This window comes from Polypterus senegalus, chromosome 1, assembly GCF_016835505.1.
Source record: "Polypterus senegalus isolate Bchr_013 chromosome 1, ASM1683550v1, whole genome shotgun sequence".
NCBI lineage: Eukaryota > Metazoa > Chordata > Cladistia > Polypteriformes > Polypteridae > Polypterus > Polypterus senegalus.
Window position 1 is genome coordinate 140,026,682 of NC_053154.1, and position 15,880 is coordinate 140,042,561.

At 39.7% G+C, this 15,880-nt stretch overlaps 1 long non-coding RNA gene across 1 annotated transcript in view; it reads left to right on the forward strand.

Annotated features, from left to right (window-relative positions):
- Positions 1-4,445: 4,445 nt before the first annotated feature.
- LOC120532764 overlaps positions 4,446-15,880 on the forward strand; it is a 30,887-nt gene continuing 19,452 nt past the window's right edge. Inside the window, exons 1-2 of the long non-coding RNA XR_005634359.1 lie at positions 4,446-4,717; positions 5,947-6,098. This is a non-coding gene — a long non-coding RNA (uncharacterized LOC120532764). The remainder of the gene's footprint in view (positions 4,718-5,946; positions 6,099-15,880) is intronic.

Here is a 15,880-nt window from a genome sequence, read left to right on the forward strand (position 1 = left end):
ACAATGAATAATAGGGAACACATCTTGTGTGGTTCATGCTGAAAAATACCCGGGAGCTGATGGCCGGGAACAGGCTTTAACTTTGTCCTGTGCTTTCTTGCACTTTCAGTTCTGCTGTTTCTGTTTTAAGTGCTGAAATAAACTGGATGGGCTGCGAGTTTTAAATGTTATCGCCTTTTTGCAAAAGTTAGCATTTTACTTTTGTTTCACTACTTACTTCATGGGAAGAGTCACCAGAGGCATGAATGTCAATGCTGAGGTAAGTAAACCTCTCGATGAGGTCGACACTCTCTCCACAGACAGACACCCTGCTGATGGCTGTGCCCAAGAGGTCACTAAAGGCCTGGATCTTGGTTTTTATCACTTGCAACCCCAGACACTCAAGACTCTTCGCTCAGTCTCTCCGTTGACTCCATGAAGATCACAGCATCGTCGGCAAAGTCAAGATCAGTGAATCTTTAGAGTCCTGGTGCTTCCTGTTTTGCTCTATGTTTGCGAGACATGGACGGTATCCAGTGACCTGAGATGAAGCCTGCACTCCTTTGGTACTGTGACTCTTCGGAGTATCCTTGGGTATCACTGGTTTGACTTTGTGTCGAATGAGTGGTTGCTCACAGAATCTTGAATGAAGCACATTACCTGCATTGTAAGGGAGCATCAGTTATGGCACTATGGCCATGTGGCACAGATCTGGCTTGCAGGATCTTCATTTTTGAGGACCTGTGAGGCCTGTCCAGGCTAAGGAGACACCCATGTAACACCTGCTGTGGCAGATAGATGGTCACTTCCAGAGGATGGGACTGGACCGTGTGTCTGCCTGGGGGGTTGCCAATCAGGATCCTGAGCTGTTTCATCGTGTGGTAGATGTGGCAACGTGCGGTACCAGTGCGTGCTTCCCAACCTGACCTGAGTTTGTTCGACATTTGATCTTTCATATTCCCCCTAGGGACATTAGTACCTATTAACAAGCCCACTTTTGCTTCTATCTTGGGCAGATGCCCATCTTTAAGGTAAGACCACCTTGCAGTTTCCTCTTGCCTTGAAATGTTCTTCTTTTTCACATGGATGAAGTTCAGTGGGTAAACCTTTGGCAATTCAATGAATACCTTTCCTTCAATTCCACTGACTTTAATTCTGATCAGGCAGAAAATTTTGGTATTTTGTTTGTTTGGTTTTTTATTTGTTTGTTTCTACTGTGCTGTATCAATGCTGAGTTCTTCTTCCTTGGGCCATTGCTTTTGCAAAGAACCATTAAATGTGAATTAGCATAATTCTCCCAATGTAATGATTTACTTCATGAGGTAGAAGTACACAAAAAGAGTTGTCTCAGATATTTGAAATATCAAAATGTGTGCTTTAATTTAAATGTGAGAAGTCTAAATATTCTTGATTATAATAGATTTGTCATTTTTATCCTCTGATAGAGGTCCTGTGACACCCTGTGTAATAGCAAGGTTGGCACCAGACTTCATAGTGGGTGTCTTGTAGTTCAGAACCAAACAAGATCAGACTTCAGAGAATTCAGACATGGAGACACAGATACAAAAAGTAGTATTTTCCAAAAACAAAAGTGGGTTTCATTTATAGGTGCACAAAAACAAAAAACTAATGTCTCAATCAAAATGAAAAATAAAGACAAAAATGTATATACACAAAACTGTAGTCTTCCTAAAGAAAGGAAACAATCATGAAGAAACTACCCAAAACAAAGTCCAAAGAATACCAATAAATATTCACAAGAAAAAAAAAGTGTATATACAAGAAAAACAAAAAGTGCACCGCAAACCCAAACTATAAGATTCCTCCACCAAAACAATGCTACACCTAGAAGATATCAATATTTCTATACAAAAAGAAATATTTACAAATCAGGCACAAGCCGCTGCTTGGTAATATTAAAAGAAATCTGTATACCAACCCCGCTGTCTACACCACTAAAAGACAAACTAGAGGCAGGAAGTGCCTGTTATAATTGCGTTTGAAATCTTCGACTAATCCCAAGAGCACCTGGCTGCAGCCACTGTGGAGCTCCACAGTAAGCGGAAACACGTGACCTCCACAGTCGGCGGAGACCGCCTAAAACTGTCACTTTCACTCGTCAAAGTTGAGAGGATGGGCTCTAACACGCCCTCTAGTTACTGATTGGTGAATCGATAGCACAAGAATGAATTAGAAAAATGCTTACTACTGCCGATGAAATGGATTCTGCCGAAGATATTACGTATTTCAGAGAGAGAATTGAAGATTTATCGGAAGAAATTACAATGTTGGCGGCCCTTTTAGACTCCGATATGGATGAAACTATTTTGAAATTATCAAAGAACAGGTGGAACGGACTCGACTACACTCCAGTTCAGGTGACGCAGTTCCCTGCTCTGGACGTCCATCCTTTGACATTCCAGCTGAGTCAATTGAACACCTTCTGTTATGCGGTTTAAAAGTACGACAGATTGCAGATCTATATGGTGTATCGGAGAAGACGATCACAAGGCGAATGAGCCAGTTTGATATACGGTAAACTGCAACTAATATTTTGAACTGAGTATTTGACCCTTGTTTTACGAGTATAAAGTCAGGTGCATATTCGCAGCTACTTTTTCAAACAACTGTACAGCTCTGATCAGTGGTAAAGTTGTTCAGTTCAAAATATTAGTTGACGCTGCTTTGGGCATTCCATGTCAAAGTACCTAAACTAATACAGCCGTTGCAGCTTACCGTATATCAAACTGGCTCATTTGCCTTGTGATCGTCTTCTCCGATACACCATATAGATCTGCAATCTGTCGTACTTTTAAACCGCATAACAGAAGGTGTTCTATTAACTCAGCTGGAATGTCAAAGGATGGACGTCCAGAGCAGGAACTGCGTCACCTGAACTGGAGTGTAGTCGAGTCTGTTCCACCTGTTCTTTGATAATTTCAAAATAGTTTAATCTAAATCGGAGTCTAAAAGGGCCGTCAACATTGTAATTTCTTCCGATAAATCTTCAATTCTCTCTCTGAAATACGTAATATCTTCGGCAGAATCCATTTCATCGGCAGTAGTAAGCATTTTTCTAATTCATTCTTGTGCTATCGATTCACCAATCAGTAACTAGAGGGCGTGTTAGAGCCCATCCTCTCAACTTTGACGAGTGAAAGTGACAGTTTTATTTCAAGCCGTATTTCATGACGGTTTGCAGGAATGTTACGGACAAAATTAAATAAATAAATAAGCAACGAAAAACATATTTCGTGACACATTTATTTATTTATGCTATCATTTCATGATACATTTATTTATTTATGCTCACATTTCACAGTACTTTTATTTATTCACGCATTTATTTATTTATTTAATTTTGTCCGAAATATTCCTCCATATCTCAGGGTGTTTTACAAAGACGCCTTGAAATAACATTAAAAACATCACTACGAACAAATGTATTATAAATATGAACTATAGCAGCAAGCAACTTACTGTAAAAAAATGATCAAATAGATTGGTTTAAGTGATAATAGCACATTTCCTTAATTTAAGTCTGTGGATATAAAGTTAAACTTATTTGTAAGATTAATAGCCATTGGAATAAATGAGTATTTGAACCAGTGGCTTTATGCTCTTCATTTCTTCGGCATCTGACCTGATTGCACAACTCAGAACGAATTAAAGAATTTTAACAAGTGGACAGTAACAGCACTAAGGACAGGGACAGTCAGCGACACAGTGTTCTTTTCTTTTTTGAAAAGGATCATACATTTCTTTAAAAACTGGTTGGATACGTTAGGTTTTATAAACCTGATGCCTTAAGACAAATGGCAGTTTTATTAATAATAACTGATGTCTAAAGATATCTTTAAACAAACACAATTTCCTCATAAGAGGGAAGTTGCAACAATAGATCAAAACGGAAAGGAAACTTTATATGATTTACATGAGTGGGAAAATAAAAACACTACATACTTTATATAATATATATATAGTACAGTACCTGCCAAATAATACAAAGAGTACACCGCATGTGTTTCGCCCTAATTGGGGCTTATCAGGTGTGCACACCTAAGCTTCCTCTTACGGCGGTTGAACATTGACATCAACGTTACGCCACAAAGGCTGCTTCGTTTATTTTGCGCGATTAATATTTTCATTTTGGTCAACTAATGTGGAACTAAAATTAATAATATACTGTAATGTCAAATTGTACATCATGCACAGTTCCGATTGGGCCGTAAAGTGGATATTTTTGTTTTTAATATTTTTTTCATTAAACGCATGCGGTGTGTGTCACTACGTGATTCCCGTTGCCGGCCCGATCTGCGTGCACGTGCGTATTGAAAGGCTACGTCATCACACACTTAACGGTGCGGCCCAATCTGTTTAACGCATGCGTGAATGCTTGAAGGCGGTTTCCGCCGACTGTGGAGGTCACGTGTTTCCGCTTACTGTGGAGCTCCACAGTGGCTGCAGCCAGACCCCTCTCACTAATCCTGCGACACGCTGCTCCCTTACACCAATCGCGACTGACGCAGCTGCATTCGGCACAGGTGCTACCATAGATATACTGTAGAATAACTAGACGCCTCGTGACCAGCTGAATCGTACGTCAACGTCGCCGCCATATTGCGAGTGGCACTACTGTGGAGTGAAGTAATGGATAAGATGCCTCACACATGTTCTGCTTGGGATTTTAGAAACCACTGTACGGTTCAAACCAGTTCCCCAGGATTACATTTAATAGGTAAGGCTGAACAATTGTTTTGGTTATATTTGGCCATTTGAAAATCCCGTTTTATAACCTTTACTTTAGCTATGCCAGGCTAAGCTATAGCAAAGCTATGCATTCATGTGCTCAAGTAACCCTCCAAACAACGTTTTGGCTAAACGTATTTAGTCACTAACTATGTAGATATTTGTTAGCTGTTAGCATTTCTCAAACTTGATGATGTTTTTTCTCAAGGCGCACACTGAGGAAACAAAGTTTGAAATTGACAACCATCATTTTATGCTCATGTCTTTAGTTGTGTCTGTCTTCCATAAACTAAGGCTGCACCATATTGTCAGACTGAATACTCTCAAATTACAAGATCTGAGTGAGCAAGAGGGAGTGTAAGTCTGTAGGAGATCAGTGAGGTTGTGGAGAACTTTAAATGTTAAGAGCGGTATTTAGTATTGTATTCTGTAGTTAACAGGGAGCCAGTGAAGCTGAGAGAGAATAGGTGTAGTAGGTTCAGTGGATTTAGAACAGCAGGTTATTATCCTGGCAGCAGAATTTTGAAGAAGTTGTAAGCGATGGATACGTTTTTGTGGGATGACAGATAGAATACCATTACAGTAATCTATGCGTGAGGTGACTCGGGCATTAACCAATACTTTAGTACTGTGTTGCGTAAGAACAGGACAGTCTAGAAATGTTTCAGAGATGAAAGAAGGCAGCCCGAGAAATGTTACTTATATGGGTGGAATTATTTAATAATAATAGTTATAATTATTATTTAATCATTACCATTATTAGTGTATAAATGGATATAAATAATTGCACTTAAACGATTCCGCCAAAATCTGTTGTATGTAAACGATACTGTTTTAAACGTTATTGTTTTTTCATCAGAAAACCCGGTTTCCACGTCTACCTGTATTAGTTTAAATGGCACTTTTGCCACTCGCAATTAGGCTGACGTATCGTGTCGACTTGGAAACACAGTAAATGCGGCGTCTATCTATATACAGTATGTCCGTGGGTGCTACACTCAACCCCTGCGAGGCAGCTATAGAATAGGAGAGCGGCCCCGCGTGTGAATCGCGATGCGCTCCTTTCGTTTAAACCGATACGTTCTACGAAATGAAGTTACTTTTTCTTTGTAACCTTACCTCGGGACTTTCTCTTGGGGATCCCCTCCTCAGACTAACCCATGCATACACGAAGTTGACTAAACTAAAACGAACCCGCACTTTTGTCTTTATCCACAGCAGGGTCTAGGGAGACTCTCGTCTTTATGACGGGGATGGCCTGACGTGGAGGCGCGCCTGACCTGTCACTAGTGTCCTGCTGCGTGAACCTACCGAAGCCAAAGTTAAAAATCCCCGTGAATGCGCATTCTGCACTTCAACGAGTTAAACAGGTAAGTGCTTCAACGTGAAAGCTGTCCTTGCACTGTTTAGAATCAAATGTAAAAATATTACCATATTTGTGATCAACAACCTCGAAACAGTACAAAACAACAGTCCACATGCCTATGTTACTCAACCCAGTCCCTGTTTTTGGAAGCTTTGCAAAAAGGAAGTATCTTTGATCCTTTATACCAGGGGTCTGTTGATGTGGCATGTGCAACTACACGTCCTTTTGATCATTCTTGCTGAAAACACCTTTTGGTCTACTCTTTATCATAAGAATGCACATTATTCCACAAAACACAGTCCAAAAATGTGGGTTTTTTTCAATTCTAGAGGTCCAGAAATAGAGAGGAGTCCCAAAAAGCTTGATATTGTGAATATCTAGATATCAAGACAAGTTAGATGGTATGTCATATGTGGCAGTAGGATAGCCATTTCATTTGGGCCTGTGTAAAAAAATTTTGAACTTTCACCCCATATAAAATTAAGGAAAACAAATTGTGGCCTGCAGGGGGTGCTCGGCTCCCTCCACCTGACAGCAAGTCCAGCACAACACAGCACTTTGTCTTTGTCTTCTTTGTCTCCTTTCTCCTTCAGTCCGCCTCCAATCTTTGTCCAGCAAACTTTGTCCTCTAGCTCCCGACTGAGGCTCCTTGAGCTGTGGCAGTGGGCTCCTTTTATCCTACACTCAAGTGTACTTCGTAGTCTGGAAGCACTTCTGGATGAGACGCGCAGTCCCTTCAATGCCTCCTGACGACACCCACTGATCCCAAAAGGGCTGTGCCAAACTCCAACTCCCATAAAGCCCTGTGGGAATCCAAGGCCCCACTGCAACCTAGTGGGGCTGCCATCTAGCGCTCTGGGGGAGATAATGTCCTGTGCCTGTTCTCTAATCAGGTCTCTCCTTTATGAAGGTGTTCTGGCCAGGTAGGAATCCTGGCTGCCCACCACAAAATGTAAAGACTTCATAAAAAAAAAAAAAAGTTCCTGAGAAATAAGTTTTTGTATGTCAAATATCTTTTTCTCCAGCCGTCTGGAGTTTTTTTGTTTTTTCTGTCCCCCCTGGCCATTGAACCTTACTCTTATTCGATGTTAATTAATGTTGATTTATTTTGTTTTATAATTATGTCTTTCATTTTTCTATTCTTTAATATGTAAAGCACTTTGAGCTACTGTTTGTATGAAAATGTGCTATATAAATAAATGTTGTTGTTGTAGTTGTTGTCAAATATCTAACTTTTGTGTACAGTACATTTTTGTAGATAATGTAGATACATTATTTCATAAGCATGAAGAGGCCAGTTAAAAATTAAAATACTGGGTAAAGTACAGTATGTGTAGGTTAATTATTTATCTAATTAAATGGACATTTAATGTGAAATAATTTAAAGCTGCTGAGTGGCACCTCAGGAGAAGTGGATGGTTTATTGTTTTATATGCTATTTCCATTAATGAGTAGGATAATATTAATGACACACGACTTGCATTGTATTATATTGGTCAATTTATTATTTTCTCTACTTTACATGGTATGATTTACAGTTTATGAAAATATTACTGTAATATGACACAACTAAACTAGAAAATCCTTATTAAACATATTTCATATTTCACATATTTGAATATGTGCAGCTGATAATTTAAATATCACAATCAAAACTAGAAAATTGTTCTCCTATAGGAAAACTAATTATACAATCATCTGTTCCTATTTCAAAACATCCCCCATCTACAGGTGCTGGTCATAAAATTAGAATATCATGACAAAGTTGATTTATTTCAGTAATTCCATTCAAAAAGTGAAACTTGTATATTAGATTCATTCATTACACACAGACTGATGTATTTCAAATGTTTATTTCTTTTAATTTTGATGATTATAACTGACAACTAATGAAAGTCCCAAATTCAGTATCTCGGAAAATTAGAATATCAATTAAGACCAATGCAAAAAAAGGATTTTTAGAAATGTTGGCCAACTGAAAGGTATGAACATGAAAAGTATGAGCATGTACAGCACTCAATATTTAGTTGGGGCTCCTTTGGCCTGGATTACTGCAGCAATGCGGCGTGGCATGGAGTCGATCAGTCTGTGGCACTGCTCAGGTGTTATGAGAGCCCATGTTGCTCTGATAGTGGCCTTCAGCTCTTCTGAATTGTTGGGTCTGGCATATTGCATCTTCCTCTTCACAATACCCCATAGATTTTCTATGGGGTTAAGGTCAGGCGAGTTTGCTGGCCAATCAAGAACAGGGATACCATGGTCTTTAAACCAGGTACTGGTAGTTTTGGCACTTTGTTCAGGTGCCAGGTCCTGTTGGAAAATGAAATCTGCATCTTCATAAAGTTTGTCAGCAGCAGGAAGCATGAAGTGCTCTAAAACTTCCTGGTAGACGGCTGCGTTGACCTTGGACCTCAGAAAACACAATGGACCAACACCAGCAGATGACATGGCACCCCAAACCATCACTGACTGTGGAGACTTTACATTGGACCTCAAGCAACGTGGATTCTGTGCCTCTCCTCTCTTCCTCCAGAAAAATGCAAAATTTACTTCCATCAGAGAACATAACTTTGGACCACTCAGCAGCAGTTTTGTCGTTAGCCCTGGCGAGACGCTTCTGACGCTGCCTCTTGTTCAACAGTGGCTTGACACAAGGAATGCGACAGCTGAAACCCATGTCTTGCATATGTCTGTGCGTGGTGGTTCTTGAAGCACTGACTCCAGCTGCAGTCCACTCTTTGTGAATCTCCCCCACAGTTTTGAATGGGTTTTGTTTCACAATCCTCTCCAGGGTGTGGTTATCCCTATTGCTTGTACACTTTTTCTACCACATCTTGTCCTTCCCTTCCCTCTCTATTAATGTGCTTGGACACAGAGCTCTGTGAACAGCCAGCCTCTTTAGCAATGACCTTTTGTGTCCTTGCCCTCCTTGTGCAAGGTGTCAATGGTCGTCTTTTGGACAACTGTCATGATTGTGTAGCCTACAGAACTAGACTGAGAGACCATTTAAAGGCTTTTGCAGGTGTTTTGAGTTAATTAGCTGATTAGAGTGTGGCACCAGGTGTCTTCAATATTGAACCGTTTCACAATATTCTAATTTTTCGAGATACTGAATTTGGGACTTTCATTAGTTGTCAGTTATAATCATCAAAATTAAAAGAAATAAACATTTGAAATACATCAGTCTGTGTGTAATGAATGAATCTAATATACAAGTTTCACAATTTGAATGGAATTACTGAAATAAATCAACTTTGTCATTATATTCTAATTTTATGACCGGCACCTGTACATTAACAAATCTTTTTTTTAATAAATAAAATTAAATCATAACCACAGTTTATTTGGAATTTGAAAAACCCACGCATCCAAAGGGCAACACTACAACGACCTAAATCAGAAGGTGGCATGGTTCTACCTAACTTCCAGTTTTATTACTGGGCAGCAAACATACAAGCTTTAAAAACCTGGACATTGGCACAAATAGATGAACACACACTAGCTTGGTCTGCAATAGAAATGAAATCCTGCAGTACCTCTTTATATTCCTTGCTTTGTACACCAGTAAATGAGAGTTATGGTCAGTATACTAACAACACAGTTGTCCTTCCTTCACTCAGAATATGGAACCAATGTAGGAAGCACTTGAAGTTAGAGAATATTTAATCTGTGGCACCTCTACATCAGGGGTGTCGAACTCCAGTCCTGGAGGGCCGCAGTGGCTGCAGGTTTTCATTCTTCCCATCGTCTTAATTAGTGCTGATTACTTCTTTTAATTAACTTGACTCAGGCCCTAAGTCAGTTATTTCTTTTTCCTTAATTAGCAGCCAAAGAATAATGAGATACAAAACAGGCTGCCGTATGACCAGCTCACCTGTGCCCATCACACAATATCTGAAAATAAAGAAAGGTGACGGTCTCAGTAAGGCTGATTTCCGAGGTCACCAAAACTTATGACAGCGTTCTTAGAAAAAGCAGAAAAAAAACAGTTTTGGGAATGTGTGCTGTGGCAGAATGAGAGCAGCAACAAGCCATGGAATTAAATAATGAGTTTAATTAACAGCAAGAATTGGCTTCTTATTAAGAAAGTGATTGGAGTGAAATTGGTTGATGTTTGAAGACCCAATTTAGCTGGTCATCTGGCGGCTCGTTTCACATCTCATTTCTGATTGGCTGTCATTTAATGAAGAAACAAATCAATTCAGAGGACCGAATCCTTTAAACAGGGTTTATTAAAATGAAGAGAAAAGGAGTTAATTAGCAGTGAAAGCTGGTCACTGATTAGGAAAAGGATTAGAAAGAAAACCTGCAGCCACTGCGGCCCTCCAGGCCTGGAGTTTGACACCTCTGCTCTATATGATAACCACCTTCCACCCTCTCAAACGTACACAGTTTTTAATGTTTGGATTACGTATGGGATGAAATCATTTAGAGATTTGTATATAAATAATGTATTCGCACCCTATCAACAATTACACTCCAAATTTAGTCTCCCATCAACACAATTTTTTCACTATCTCCAAATTAGAAACTTTCCTAAACAAAATTTGCCCAATTTTCCTTACCTCCCACCTATTTCTGTTTCAGAAAAAATATTGATCAGTCTTGGGGACTCGGACAGCATTTCTATAATTGATAAAACATTTTAAAGTCCCTTCCATTTAAAGATTCCAGAGTACAGTGGGAAAAGGACCTCTTACTCAACATTCCAGAAACGGAGTGGAAGGCAGCCATTCACAGAATTCGCTCGAGCTGTTCTTAACAAATACATATCTGTTAGTCACTTTCCACAGGGCACATTATACAGTGTATCCGGAAAGTATTCACAGCGCATCACTTTTTCCACATTTTGTTATGTTACAGTCTTATTCCAAAATGGATTAAATTCATTTTTTTCCTCAGAATTCTACACACAACACCCCATAATGACAACATGAAAAAGTTTACTTGAGGTTTTGCAAATTTATTAAAAATAAAAACTGAGAAATCACATGTACATAAGTATTCACAGCCTTTTCTCAATACTTTGTTGATGCACCTTTGGCAGCAATTACAGCCTCAAGTCCTTTTGAATATGATGCCACAAGCTTGGCACACCTATCCTTGGCCAGTTTCGCCCATTCCTCTTTGCAGCACCTCTCAAGCTCCATCAGGTTGGATGAGAAGCGTCGGTGCACAGCCATTTTAAGATCTCTCCAGAGATGTTCAATCGGATTCAAGTCTGGGCTCTGGCTGGGCCACTCAAGGACATTCACAGAGCTGTCCTGAAGCCACTCCTTTCATATCTTGGCTGTGTGCTTATGGTCGTTGTCCTGCTGAAAGATGAACCATCAACCCAGTCTGAGGTCAAGAGCACTCTGGAGTAGGTTTTCATCCAGGATGTCTCTGTACATTGCTGCAGTCATCTTTCCCTTTATCCTGACTAGTCAGTTTCCTGCCGCTGAAAAACATCCCCACAGCATGATGCTGCCACCACCATGCTTCACTGTAGGGATGGTATTGGCCTGGTGATGAGTGGTACCTGGTTTCCTCCAAACGTGACGCTTGGCATTCACACCAAAGAGTTCAATTTTTGTCTCATCAGACCAGAGAATTTTGTTTCTCATGGTCTGAGAGTCCTTCAGGTGCCTTTTGGCAAACTCCAGGCGGGCTGCCATGTGCCTTTTACTAAGGAGTGGCTTCCGTCTGGCCACTCTACCATACAGGCCTGATTGGTGGATTGCTGCAGAGATGGTTGTCCTTCTGGAAGGTTCTCCACTCTCCACAGAGGACCTCTGGAGCTCTGACAGAGTGACCATCGGGTTCTTGTTCACCTCCCTGACTAAGGCCCTTCTCCCGTGATTGCTCAGTTTAGATGGCTGACCAGCTCTAGGAAGAGTCCTGGTGGTTTTGAACTTCTTCCACTTACGGATGATGGAGGCCACTGTGCTCATTTGGACCTTCAAAGCAGCAGAAAGTTTTCTGTAACCTACCCCAGATTTGTGCCTCGAGACAATCCTGTCTCAGAGGTCTACAGACAATTCCTTTGACTTCATGCTTGGTTTGTGCTCTGACATGAACTGTCAACTGTGGGACCTTATATAGACAGGTGTGTGCCTTTCCAAATCATGTCCAATCAACTGAATTTACCACAGGTGGACTCCAATTAAGCCGCAGAAACATCTCAAGGATGATCAGGGGAAACAGGATGCACCTGAGCTCAATTTTGAACTTCATGGCAAAGGCTGTGATTACTTATGTACATGTGCTTTCTTAATATTTTTATTTTTAATAAATTTGCAAAAACCTCAAGTAAACTTTTTTCACATTGTCATTATGGGGTGTTGTGTGTAGAATTCTGAGGAAAAAATGAATTTAATCCATTTTGGAATAAGGCTGTAACATAACAAAATGTGGAAAAAGTGAGGCTCTGTGAATGCTTTCCGGATGCACTGTATGTGCAAAGCATTCAATAATTCAACCTAAAATCTTTTATCGAGCACATTCTCACTTAAAATTGTCCAAAATGTTTCCAGGACACGATCCAACCCGCGAAAACTGCAGTCAAGTTCCGGCCTAACTGGGCCACATGTTCTGGACCTGCACCAAATTAACATCATTCTGGACCAAAATCTTTAAATGCTTATTCGACAGCCTGGCTGTCACAGTCCCTCCTAACCCACTAACAGCTGTATTTGGTGTACTTCCAGATGGGCTTAAAGCAGAGAAGAACCAACAAACTGTGATTGCCTTTACTACACGACTGGCATGCAGACTTCTCTTGCTAAACTGGAAGACTCCTGACTCTCCTATTCTAAGTCAGTGGGTAACTGATGTTATGTTATTTGAAATTGGAAAAAATCTAATTCACACTTTGAGGATCTGTACAAAACTTTCTTTAAACCTGGCAGGATCTAATCAATAACATTTTAGAATAAGCAGTGTTATATTGGGAAGAAAGCCTCCTTTCCCTCTAAGCTACTTTCAAAAGCTTTATTCTGGCTTTTGACCTTTCTGTCTTTCTCATGGATTGGGGTTAAATTGACTTGACTTGATTGTATGGAATGGTATATGTTTATAATAAAAAAAATACAATCACATAAGTTTTTTCTTCCTAGATTTGTCCAGACAAGTACTTGACAAGACTCTTTATGTTTATTATTTTATTTTTTTTTTGGCGTTTTTCTTTTTCAGTATGACATAGGTGATCTCAAAGTGTCTTTTATCAATCTGAGCTTGCTGAAAGATGTTTCATCTGTTTCTATTTTGTACAACCAAAGTACATGTATTGCAGATTTCAGGTGAGCTTGAAATGGGTGTAATTAATTGAACAGAATTTATTTTATACGGTTTCAGTTACAAGCAGCAGTGCATGCATCCAAACCTACCCAGAGGGGACTGGGCGGTCTCTTGGTCTGGAACCCCTACAGATTTTATTTTTTTTCCTGCAGCATTTGGAGTTTTTTCTGTCCACCCTGGCCATTGGACCTTACTTATTCTATGTTAATTAATGTTGACTTATGTTTATTTTTTTATTGTGTCTTCTATTTTTCTATTCATTTTGTAAAGCACTTTGAGCTACATTTTTTTGTATGAAAATGTGCTATATAAATAAATGTTGATTCATTGACCCATAGATCCGCCTCATTCTGAGGTTTGCTGCCTTCTGTCAGCAACACACATGGATCCATCTTGTTCAGAACTTTAATTTTTACCTCCCGACTACTATGTTTCATGAAGGCACTCCCCATAACACTTTTTTTTCATTTATTAGGCACCAAATATTAATATTATTCATACAATTTCACAGAAGACTGGCCCCAATGTAAGAGCAAATTTCTTGTTATTTTCTATTCAGCATTGTGCAGACATCTGACTTGTTAACCCAATTTTCAGTGGTGACACACAATTCATGGGCCCCTCCTCAGTAAAATATTTACAATAGACCCTGGTTTATCACTCTTATATTTAGCAACTTCACATGTCATGTTTTTGGTATGCTAATGCTGACATAAAAAAGCTCTTGTCTTAAGCAGCATGAGCATTTAAGTGTTATGTTCACACAGTAGCTAAAAGTGGCTCGACCCTGACTTTTGCCACTTGTTTTTTTTTTTAATGAACTGTTCAGATAAATTTTGCAAATTATCCAAATATGTCTATCATAGATGTGTCCCGAATGTGCAAAATAGAAAAAAAAAATTGCTATAGAGATGCAAACTAAAAGATGGTGCTGTGCTTCAGATCGGCCATTACAAGAGCAGTGTAAACACTTTCTTTGACTCCACTGTATTTCTTTGCTAATCATCCTTCTCTAAAAAAAATTGGATTGACAATTTACAGCATTTAACATTTTTTCTTTCAATCGGTAGAAAGACACTACATGGGTATTCTCCTGTATTTCAAACTCATTTGCCTATAACTGAAGTCAGAATCTATTCCAACAAATGTTTAGAGTCTAAATTAAACCAGTAACGTGATTGGCCAATTTGTTGCTCTTCGGAGGAAACTGCTATGACATCAACACATATAAAAATGAAACATTCGGAGCCCCCACCGTTGTTATTCAATACTGCATGTGCTTATTTGTACCTGGTTCTGGGGCTGTCAGGTTGCTGGACACATCATTATTTCATGATCATCTGCAATGGGAAGAGGCGAGTAAGGAGTACAAGCAGAAGAATTTATGCAGATTTTCTAGTATTCACATGTCTGCTACTTGTAACATCATGTGACATGACACACCAGTATTTCACTGTTTAGTTTAGTGAGAACATGCACAAAATACAGTGGTGTGAAAAACTATTTGCCCCCTTCCTGATTTCTTTTTCTTTTGCATGTTTGTCACACAAAATGTTTCTGATCATCAAACACATTTAACCATCAGTCAAATATAACACAAGTAAACACAAAATGCAGTTTTTAAATGATGGTTTTTATTATTTAGGGAGAAAAAATCCAAACCTACATGGCCCTGTGTGAAAAAGTAATTGCCCCCTGAACCTAATAACTGGTTGGGCCAGCAATAACTGCAATCAAGCGTTTGCGATAACTTGCAATGAGTCTTTTACAGCGCTCTGGAGGAATTTTGGCCCACTCATCTTTGCAGAATTGTTGTAATTCAGCTTTATTTGAGGGTTTTCTAGCATGAACCGCCTTTTTAAGGTCATGCCATAGCATCTCAATTGGATTCAGGTCAGGACTTTGACTAGGCCACTCCAAAGTCTTCATTTTGTTTTTCTTCAGCCATTCAGAGGTGGATTTGCTGGTGTGTTTTGGGTCATTGTCCTGTTGCAGCACCCAAGATCGCTTCAGCTTGAGTTGACGAACAGATGGCCAGACATTCTCCTTCAGGATTTTTTGGTAGACAGTAGAATTCATGGTTCCATCTATCACAGCAAGCCTTCCAGGTCCTGAAGCAGCAAAACAACCCCAGACCATCACACTACCACCACCATATTTTACTGTTGGTATGATGTTCTTTTTCTGAAATGCTGTGTTCCTTTTACGCCAGATGTAACAGGACATTTGCCTTCCAAAAAGTTCAACTTTTGTCTCATCAGTCCACAAGGTATTTTCCCAAAAGTCTTGGCAATCACTGAGATGTTTCTTAGCAAAATTGAGACGAGCCCTAATGTTCTCTTTGCTTAACAGTGGTTTGCGTCTTGGAAATCTGCCATGCAGGCCGTTTTTGCCCAGTCTCTTTCTTATGGTGGAGTCGTGAACACTGACCTTAATTGAGGCAAGTGAGGCCTGCAGTTCTTTAGACGTTGTCCTGGGGTCTTTGTGACCTCTCGGATGAGTCGCCTC